Raw genomic sequence first — 10,034 nt, forward strand, 5'->3', positions numbered from 1 at the left:
TTTAGGAGAATTAAGGCAAGCCCACGTGAGAGCAACTTTTCGTCTATAATTTGACAAACAAATATGTTATTTGTACATCACTGAGTGTAAATCAAGTGTGCACCAAATGTATTTGAGTCATTTGACAGTATGAGACTCACACGTGACGTGGATTTCATATATGTGATGTGGGTGATATGCTGTCAAATGCACTGGATATACAAATAACATACCTAACGCACATTTTGAAAGACCAGAGTTTTCTAATTAGCTCTGTTAATGGCGTTGTCACGCTTGGCAGCCGGATATCTCGAGATCCTATGAGACAGGCAAGCAGCGACAGAGCCAAAGAATATTTCGAGCAGGGCCAAAGCATTTTGTATATTTTTTTTTTTAAAAAAAAAAAGTTTAGTATTGTATTTATTCTCATTTTTTATAAATAAATTTACATAATTATATTGGAGTGTTTAAAAATATATATATATATATATATATATATATATATATATATATATATATTTGTAAGTTATAAATTAACAAATTCACATAAAGAACAACAGAATATAATAGTTTTTACATGTCAAAATCTCAAATTAATTGTTTAGACTTATAAATTATAATAACTAATATTCTCGATATTTAATAATCATAATATTCAAATTACAATACCATTTATTGTAGGAATCGAGCTTGGAAAACTAACTTCAAAAAATGCAACGTTCTTCCAAATTTCCTATCCAGTTCTTCCAAATTTTATATCTTCTTCCAAATTTCCGCCATTATCTTCTCAGTTCTCATGATCTTCCTATTTTTTTTTTTAAAAATTCTTTCTCTAATTCTCTTCCCTTGTTTTTTTTATCCCAGGTTCCCAAATTCCCAATCCCACTCGGCCACTCCCAAACCCAAATCCAAATTGCCATTACTTGACTAATCTTCTTGGTTCTCATGTTTTCTTCTTCAGTTCACCTTGTGAGTTATGGCTCATAATGACCAAAATTTCAGAAAAAATGAAGAAAATGCATTGAAGTTAAGATTTTGACAACTTACAAAATTGTGGAGCCATATGTCGCAATTTTAATGGTGCCACATATTGACGTAAAAATTTATTAGTTTTGGATAGAAAAATTGACGGAGGTACCATCTCCGTCTTTTTCAATAACATAAATACCACCAATGAAAAAAAATGAAAATTGAGCGGACAAAAAATAAAATTTTTAAATCACAAGGGTAAAAAGGTAGCTAAACTTTTATTTTATTTTTAACTTTTAACACAAAAGGAAAGTAACAACATTCATGTCACTTAAAATGTACATAAGAAAAGAAGCCCCAACAGTGACGGAGGCTCTCCCAGCACAGCAAGGAGTAGAATTTTGTCGGAATATTGGGAACCAATCTATTCTATCGGAAGGAAACGCTAGGAAAATGGTTCTTAACTGGAAATATGAATCAAGATTCTCTCAAATTATTTGGCCGAATTTGAGAGAATTCGGACAAGTGATTCTAAAAATACCACTTATGAAACTATTATAACCGGATAAGTAGTTGGAGAACTTAATTTTTATTTGATCAAATCTTTTAAGTAATCTCGCATAATCACCTATTTAAATTTTCTAAAATTTGGACAGATAATTTGAGAAGGATCATAATCCTTGAAAAATGGAGGTAAATCCCTAAGAAGGTATTGGAGTATAATTGCATATGCTCAAATTATTGGACTTTGAAATAAAGGCTTTCCAAAATGGGCAACTACAATTGGTGATTCCTTATTCGATTTAGCATAGACATGAAGATTTGAACTCATGAAATACTTAACAGATTATACCATATTAAACTTTAAGCCAACCAAATCATTCAAAGTAAAACCTTTAAATCAAAATTAGATATTTTACACTTTAAGGTTGTTTTGATCCATTTAATTAGGATAAAACAATCATAGGGCGAGACAATATTAAACTCATTAATCAAAGTTAGATTTAAATGAAATAAGCGGACTAGAATCATAAGTATTTTACGAGATTCGATAGTATGGTGGAAAGATTCATATATTTCTACCATACTTATTATTTTAAATGTAGTATATAAACTCGTACTGTATAAAGATATAGGTTCAATATAGATCAATCTACAATATCTATCTTCATAGATATTAATTAATTTACATATATGTAATGTATTTACATAGTGTACCAATTCTATTTCTTTGCTCAACCTATTTAATTTGTGTTGATTCCGATCATCAATCTGAAAAAATTGAAGGGCAATTCTTACACTTACAATTCTAATTCCTAGAATTTCTGATTCTATTCAATATGAATCCCGATATTCGTTCAAAGAATCAAATTGACGAAGGAAAAAAGAGGATAGGCCGATATTAAAATTAAATATTCAACTAATAAAAAGAAAATCACATTATCTTCTTGAAGGAAAAAAGAGGATAGGCCTATATTAAAATTAAATATTCAAATAATAAAAAGAAAATCACATAATAATTGATTGATCAGATGATTCAGTGGAACTCTAGCCTAAAATCCACGAAGTTACGTAACATATCACAAACATTGTTCACCGTACTTTGCCCCCAACTTTTGCTTAATGCGCGTTATCTGTTTGAAAAATTAAAGACCCACATTTAGCGGTAAAATGTTATTATATTAAGTTATGGGACTTATTATATAACTTAAAGTCACACAACAGCAAAAGTCAACAACGAAAGATAAGAAAACTACCTCCGGTTCAGAGAGCCCAATCTTGGAAAGATCATCAAACTGTGAAACAATAATTGATTCAATTGTTTAAAAAAAGTCAAGTTTGGAATCGAGAAAAAAAACTACTTCATTTTTCTTTTAAAAAACATTTTCAAGCTACTTACACTTTTAAATGGCTCAGTTGATGCTTGTTGGAGTTCACGAATATATGTTGCCCTCGTCGGACCAATTCCCTATATTAAAAAATCTAATAAGATACAAAGTAGTAGCATTAGAAACATTTATAAACTAGAAGAGCTACTCACCGGCAGTTCCATCAATTCTTCCCTGTTGAAAAGAAAATTGAAAGAAAAAAAATATCAAACAAAATAAAAAGGTTAGCAATTTATCTTGTTAAGTGGCAAAATTAGCAAACAAAAATAGAATACATATGCATCTCATATCGAGAGCCCAATGTATGCAATTATAAAGGTTTACTACAAATAAATGCTTAAATCTGTTAGCTAACAACTAATTGAATCTGTTGTTGCCTATGGTTGCTTAATTAGGATGACAAAAGTCTTTCTCTAATCAACTTTCTTTAAGATTCTATGATAGATTTCAGTATTTACAATGTTTTTGTCAAAGTTATTTGCTGCATTTTTCCTAGTACGAGATTTTGTAATTTGCATAAACAGTTTGGACAGAAAAGGTGGACCCATGTTACTGTGTAGTGTTCTTGTAAGGTAGTCTACCAAATAATTATTATATAGGTTTGGAGAATTATCACAATCACAAAAATATATCCACAAACCATAATTACACTTCTAACATAGGTAATTATAAAGATTATCCAACATCCCAAATTTATGGTACAGGACAATAAATCAAATGTGATGGATAAAAAATTGCTTCTTGAAAGACTTTCCTTGTTGAGAAAATTCATACATTAAGCGTAATGGCCAAAGACCTTCACATCCAGTTACAAAGAAAAAAAGCACTAATCGCCCATGAACTAATCGACCTCTCATTCACGTTTATCTCTTCAAAGCATAAAACTTATTTTGCACAAATATTATCTATATCCATACAATGAGACTTTTTTTTTTTTTTTAATAATAAAAACCCTAGTTCGAAAAACCCTAACCACCCATGCATCTTAAAGGCTTCAAGTTTAAATTATAAAATATTATTTTTAAAAAAAGTTCAAAAATTGCATTGATTACTTTCTCGTTTTGCTCTTCTTATTTTTCTTCCCACCAAATGCCAAAAAAAACCTTCCAAATAAAAATTTGCAAAGAATAGAAAAACACTTTGCATAAAATATAAAAGCTTACGATGAGCCTGTGTTTAGCATCTTCAGATTGTCTTCAACAAAGGCATTCTGCAACAACAAATTATTATATGAGTTGAATGTAAAAGCTACGTGAACATCAAGCGAATGGATTGAAAAAAAAAATGTTAAGAGATAACCATGGATGATCGTGAGCCACCAGGAAGTTCGGGCATTACGGATGATGACATAGAAAATTCCATCAACTTGTCTGCAACCTTTCCGAATCTTACAGTAAGCGGCAACGACTCACCTTCATTGACTAACATAAATAAAAATTTAAATTCAAAATATATATGTATATATACAATGCACATATCATGGCTAACAAATCAATATTCAATATTCACATGCTACCGACCTTGTTCAGTAGAAGAAGATGAAGCATTTTCCCCGCCATAGAAATAATTTCTAATGGCTGCACGATCCTAGAAAAAAAAAAACATTTGGTAATGAGATAGTATGTTCCATATATGAATAATTAATAAGAGCAGTTATCATTTGTTACCAGCTTTTCTAACTTATACAACTTAGGCTAGCTTAAATATGAGAAGCAGACTACCTCAATGTGACTCGCCTCAAGCAAACGGTTGAGTTCATCAATCTTTTCCGCCTGCTGCGCTTGCACCTCCGCCATCTGCGCTTGCACCTCCGTCATCTGCGCTTGCACCTCCGCCATCTGCGCAACCTCCAATGCATGCCGCGCTACCTGCATATCGCGCTGCCTCAGCTCTACCTCGTGCCTGTTTCGAAGACGCCGAAGCTCCTTCCTGTGCTCATCGTCTGACCTGTGTCGCCTGTGAGAATCCATCTATTTGGCAGTGGAGAAAAGAGTTGGGCTAGGAAGCTCAAGAGAGAGAGAAGAAGCACTGGTAAGATCTGAGACAGAGAAGCAATCGATTAATAACAAAGGAGTACTTTAGTCCCAATTGTAAATATGAGACACAGATCCAAATCATCCAATCTATAGGCATTTTCTATCATATCTTTTTCTTTTTTCTTTTTTTTCTTTTTATTTTCTTTTTTTTTTTATGAATAAGTGAAATTTTATTAAAACCAACAAGCTAGCAACCGCCTTACAAGGAAAAGGTTCTCAACAAAACCTGAACTAACAACCAGAGCAGACAAAGCTCACAACCAACAAACACATAACAATAAACATCTAAACCAGAAAAAAAAAAAAAAAAAAAAAAAAAAAAAAAAAAAAAATCTAAACCAAAACAGCAAAGGGAATATTCCAGTTTAAACAAAAGCAATGTTTTCCTTAGTCTTCGGGAATCTGACTTTTCCTGAGATACAGGATCGGATTTCTCAATAAATCGACCTCAGCAGCTGCTCCTCAGTCTTCGGTCTCCCATTATGCCTAATCTCTCATTTCTAGCTCTCCATAAATGGTCTATCATAACTTTTTCTTTTCTTTTTTTCATTTGCGCGGTAACCATCATTCTCTCTTACCCATTTTTCTCTTTTTCTTCACTCTCTGTGTCCGTTGTCTCTCTCACACTTTCTATGTTTTCGCGTGTACGTGTGTGGGTAGTTTTGCGAGTGTGAACAAATTTGAGAGAGAGACCTCCGTCACTTGTTTTTGTGAGTGTGAAAAAATGGCATCCACATTGCTGATTTCTTCAAAAATTAACACAGAGACCTCAGTCTCGTGTTTTGAGTCAGACTTGATTTTTCTAAGAAAATGAAGAGCTTGAGAAGAGAGAAACCGACCTTGGAAATGCGAAGACGGAGAGATCTCAAAGATGATCTCTCCGCGTTGAAGGGCCTCCACGTACATTGAGTATTTCTCCAAAAAAATCAACTCAGCTAGATCTAAAAGAAAAGGAAAGAGAGAATCAGGAAGACGAACCGGCGGTCGTTTTTCTCACTCACAAAGAGAGAAACAACGCAGCTTTTTAAATAAAGTTGTAGACAGTGACGACATGAGCTGAAAACGGAGGGATATGTTATACTTACTACAAGTCTACACTCACCTTACACTCATGCCTACGTGGCTCGAGTTTTTTTTTTTTCAAATCTTAAACGCGTTGGACGGAGGGGAATTTTTCATTTCCCCTCCAACACTTTTAGCCCCCCTCTCTCTCTCTTCTCTCTCTCTCTCTCTCTCTCTCTCTCTCTCCGACCAGCCGGCTGGCCGGCACAGTCTCCACCGGCAAACCTTCAACTGCGCAGTCTCCACCAACCCAGATCTAGTTTGCCTCTCTCTCTCTCTCTCTCTCTCTTGTTAGAAATAATGCAGAAGTTAGTGTTCCTATTTCTTAGCTGGTTATGTGAGTAGTGTGTTAGTGTTCCTATTTCTTAGCTAATTATGTGAGTCATGTATGGAGCATTATCGTTTGTTATAGTTTATCTTACTGCACGTTGAGTCCTTTAGTTTAGGAATTCTAGTTACATAATGGTTTATGTTGTTATTAGTTGTGGTCAAGTGGGTCCTAGTTTGTAGGGTTGTTTGTTTCTTAGTTGGAGTCTATTTAAATGTGTTTCTCAATGAATTATTCAGATCAGTTTTTAATCCATACTATCTCATTTGTTGTTACCTCTTTTCAACCCCACAGTTGCATAGATAAGACTATTGCTTATTCATCTTTCATCCTAATATCTAACATTTGGTATCAGAGTCAGGCTGATGGCAAACAACGGTGTTAACCCCTCGCAACCATTACTCCCACTCTTTCAAAGAACTAGGTATGACATTTGGAGCACAAAGATGAAGACTCTCTTTATTTCCCAAGACTTGTGGGATTTGGTGGAGAAAGGCTATTCTGAAACTGGAGTTTCAGCAAACACTTTCAGAAATCTTCGGAAGAGAGATGCCAAGGCTCTGTTTTTCATTCAACAAGCTGTGGATGAATCCATCTTTCCTCGAATTGCTGCTGCACCAAAATCAAAGGATGCTTGGGATGCATTACAGAATGGGTATCAAGGTAATGCTAAGGTATTGACAATCAAACTTCAAACTCTTCGCAGAAATTTTGAAAGTTCGATGATGAAAGAAGGGGATTCCATGCATGATTATTTCTCTAATACGCTGGATATTGTGAATCAAATTAGAAAATTTGGTGAAAATTTATCTGAGCAGAAAGTTGTTGAAAAAATTCTGAGAAGTATGCCTATGAAGTATGACCATGTTGTGGCTGCCATAGAAGAATCTAAGGATTTAAGTGTGCTAACAATTGATGAATTATTTGGTTCCCTGCAATCTCATGAAGACAGGATGAAAAGATATGAAGAAAATTCTATAGAAAATGCATTCCATACTAAATTGCAGTTTTCCAAAGGCAAAACAAGTGGTAGCACTAGTGAGTCTACCGGCAAGGGTTCAACCACAAGAGGGCGTGGAGGCCATTTTTTTCGTGGCAAAAGAGGTGGTCGAGGTGGTGGTCGTTCAAGTAGCAACTACCAATATCACAATGGAGGTGGTGACAAAGGTGAAAATTCTTACCAAAAGCCTCAATGTTATTACTGTAAGAAGTATGGCCATATAGAGAGGTATTGTAGGCTCAAAGAAAAACAAGCAAACTTTGCTGAAGAGAAAGAGAAAGATGAAACAGAAAGTTTGTTTCTTGCTTGTTATTCTTCTAAAGAATGTGTTCCGGATGTTTGGTACATGGATAGTGGGTGCAGTAATCACATGACAGCCAATTTAGAAGCCTTCACTAGCTTGGATAAAACTGTGACCAGCATAGTGAAGATTGGTGATGGAACCATACGTGCAGCACAAGGCAAAGGTAACATAAAGCTGAATTCATGTGGAATGGACAGCATATACAATGTTTTGTATGTTCCTGATTTGGATACAAATTTGTTAAGTGTTGGGTAATTTTTAGAAGAAGGTTATTCTCTTGTTTTTGAAGATTTATCATGTTATGTGTATAAAGACAAAACCAAGCAGCAGTTGTTAGTCCATGTCCCTATGGCTAAAAACAAAATCCTTCCTCTAAATCTTGCTGGGCAAGCACTTAAGGCTTCATTTTTAGATGAAAATTGGTTGTGGCATCATAGATATGGACATCTGAATTTTAGAAGCTTGAAACTTTTGGGTGAAAATAATTTGGTGGATGGTCTGCCTTCAATTCAGCATGTTGATAATTTATGTGAGAGTTGTGTATTTGGAAAGCATCATCGCAATGTTTTTCCAAAGGGGGAAGCAAGAAGGGCCTCAAAACAATTTGAATTGGTGCATGCAGACCTTTGCGAGCCTATGCAAACTCCCTCACTTAACAATAGAAAGTATTTTATTGTCTTTGTGGATGATTATAGCAGGATGACTTGGGTTTATTTCGACAAGGAAAAATCTGAAGCTTTTCTAATTTTCAAGAAGTTTAAGAACCAAGTGGAGAAACAAAGTGGTAACTCTTTGAAGATTCTGCGGACTGATTATGGTGGTGAGTTTCTCTCCAAGGAGTTTGACTGTTTTTGTGCAGATTTTGGCATTTTAAGGCAATTGACAGCCAGCTACACCCCTCAACAAAATGGGGTGGCGAAGAGGAAATAGAAGCATTGTGGAAATGGCTAAATGCATGCTTAAAGCCAAAGGACTTCCAAAAATCTTTTGGGCTGAAGCTGTTCATACAGCTGCCTACCTACTTAACCGGAGTCCTACATCAGCATTGCAACACCAAACTCCTTTTGAAGCTTAGCATGGACGGAAGCCCTAGGTAACTCATTTTAAGATTTTTGGTTGCATTGCTTATGCTCACGTTCCTTCTCAAAAGAGGCACAAACTGGAAGATAATAGTGTGAAATGCATATTTATGGGTTATAGTATGGAGACCCAAGGATATAGGTGTTATGATCCTCTCACAAAAAAACTGATTGTTAGTCGTGATGTTTTGTTTGATGAGAAAAATGCTTGGAATTGGAATGAGGAGCAGGGTTTTCCTTTAACAATCCAAGAGAATGATGCCTTGGTGGATGAGTCAATGGAGCAAGAAGGTGGAAGCAACCCATCAAATCCATCAAGTCCTTTCACACCTAGAAACAACCCATCTCATTCCTCAAGCTCTTCATCTTTCTCTTCTCCTGAACCACCACCAAGAAAGGTGAAGGACTTGACAGGGATATATTAGAGGTGTGGAAGATGTCAATTCACTCAAGTTAATGAGCCAAGAAACTTTCAAGAAGCTGTCCAAGACAAAGAATGGTGTGTTGCCATGGATGAAGAAATCAAGTCTTTGGAGAAAAACAAGACATGGGAACTGATAGATGTGCCAAATGGAAGAGAAGTTGTCGGGTTGAAGTGGATCTACAAGATTAAATACAAATCAGATGGCACAATTCAAAAGTACAAGGCTCAACTCAACTAGTTGCAAAAGGATATATGCAAAATGAAGGTATTGATTTCGACAAAACTTTTTCTCTGGTAGCTAGATTTGACACCATTAGAACTGTTTTAGCTATAGCTGCTCATAAAAAATGGAATATTTATCAATTTGATGTCAAATCAACCTTTTTAAATGGTGTTCTGGATGAGGAAGTGTTTGTGCATCAACCACAAGGTTATGACGTGGAAGGTGAGGAAATGAAAGTGTACAGGTTAGCTAAGGCCCTTTATGGCTTGAAGCAAGCACCAAAAGCTTGGTATGATCGGATTAATGGGCATTTTGAGCGACATGGGTACCAAAGAAGTGAAAGTGAGCCAACCTTGTATGTCAAAACAAGAAGGGACAATGAGGTACTTATTGTATGTCTTTATGTGGATGATCTTATATACACCGGCAATTGTGTTGTTTTGTTGGAAGAATTCAAAAGCATTATGATCATCGAATTTGAAACGAGTGATCTTGGCTTGATGAGTTATTTTCTTGGGCCGGAAGTGAAGCAATGTGATGAAGGAATTTATATGTCTCAAAGGAAGTATGAAAGTGATCTTCTTGAAAGGCTTGGGATGCATGACTGCAACCCAATGAAGACTCCTATGAACACAAATCAAAAATTCAGTTTGAATGATGGAAAAGAAAAAGTTGATGCTGGTATTTATCGAAGTTTGGTTGGAAGTTTGTTGTATTTAACAAATAGCAGGCCTGATATAA

The 10,034-nt window shown here is 35.2% G+C and overlaps 1 long non-coding RNA gene across 1 annotated transcript; it reads right to left on the bottom strand.

The window, feature by feature from the left end:
- Positions 1–2,456: 2,456 nt before the first annotated feature.
- On the bottom strand, positions 2,457–2,918 carry LOC133879596 (uncharacterized). The gene is made up of 3 exons (XR_009902120.1): positions 2,849–2,918; positions 2,706–2,744; positions 2,457–2,582 (listed from the first exon to the last, which is right to left on the bottom strand). It is a non-coding gene; the product is annotated as an uncharacterized LOC133879596 (long non-coding RNA).
- Positions 2,919–10,034: the final 7,116 nt, after the last annotated feature.

The sequence above is a fragment of the Alnus glutinosa genome, chromosome 10 (assembly GCF_958979055.1).
Source record: "Alnus glutinosa chromosome 10, dhAlnGlut1.1, whole genome shotgun sequence".
NCBI classification, from domain to species: Eukaryota; Viridiplantae; Streptophyta; class Magnoliopsida; order Fagales; family Betulaceae; genus Alnus; species Alnus glutinosa.